The sequence below is a fragment of the Rhinopithecus bieti genome, unplaced genomic scaffold (assembly GCF_001698545.2).
Source record: "Rhinopithecus bieti isolate Rb0 unplaced genomic scaffold, ASM169854v2 scaffold_43555, whole genome shotgun sequence".
Taxonomy (NCBI): domain Eukaryota; kingdom Metazoa; phylum Chordata; class Mammalia; order Primates; family Cercopithecidae; genus Rhinopithecus; species Rhinopithecus bieti.
Window position 1 is genome coordinate 886,639 of NW_016817848.1, and position 1,117 is coordinate 887,755.

Here is a 1,117-nt window from a genome sequence, read left to right on the forward strand (position 1 = left end):
ATATACATCAGTCACTCCAAGAAGCTCAGGCCCCTGAGTCATCCCTTCCCTTATCTCCTAGGCCTGAGTCCGCATATAGCTCTATGTGACTCTCCACCACTCCCCAGCCTTCATTTTTCCCCTTAGCACATACATCACCTGACATATCATACATTTGACTGGCTTATTTGTGAGTCTCCCCTGATTGAGGGTGCGGTGTTCTGTCTCTCTTGTTTGACCACTATCCCCCCAGGATCTACAAGGTGTCTGGCATGTAGCAGGGACTTAATAAACATGTGTTGAGAAATGAATGAACAAACAAAAGCATCTTTAGTGTCCCGTTCACTGGACCTCAGGCTCCACTGCAGCCTAGTTAGTCTTGATCTTCAGGTCTAAACAAGGCCCAAACCACAGGTCTTCGTCCATACTGGCTTATCCCACCTATCTAGCAGTTTCCCAGGCTGGGCTTGGGAGACAGGTGGGCTTGGATTGGAATCCTGGCTCTGCCACTATGAGGCTTTTAACACCTCTGTGCCATTTTCCTTATGTGTAAAACCAGAAGGATGCCTAACTCCTGAGAATGTGGTAAGTGAATTAAATGGAAGGTGTGTATAAAGAGCTCAGCACAACTCCTGGCACACAGTAAGTGCACGATAAATTGTGGCCACCAGGGAGGCAATAGGGCAGGGTGAGGAGGAGCAACAGGCTTCCTCTGGTGCCATCTCCTACGAGTTGGTAGAAGAAGCCTGGTGCACTGTGCACAGTGGATTCTGGTCAGGGCCTGAGCTCAAGGGGAAAGAATCCCATGATTGATTACTGATGTCTGTCATGGGCATGGGGGCTGGGCGACAGGGGAAGGTGAAAGAGAGTAGCAGCCCCAAGCCATACATTTGCCATCCTGATCTAGAATTTCCACCATTGCTCCTTATTTTGTGCATATCTTGACTGTTTTTAAGGGTGAGAGCTCCCCTATTTTCAACAGCTCTTTCCTGACTCCGTAATTTCTCACACACCCCAGCCCTGAAAATGGTGTAGTCTGCTCCTCTGAGCCCCAACACTCTTTTCTCTGCTGTTCCTTTATTACTTACCATGTAGCATTTTGGTTTTTAAAAAACTTTCTGACCTCCTTTCCACACAT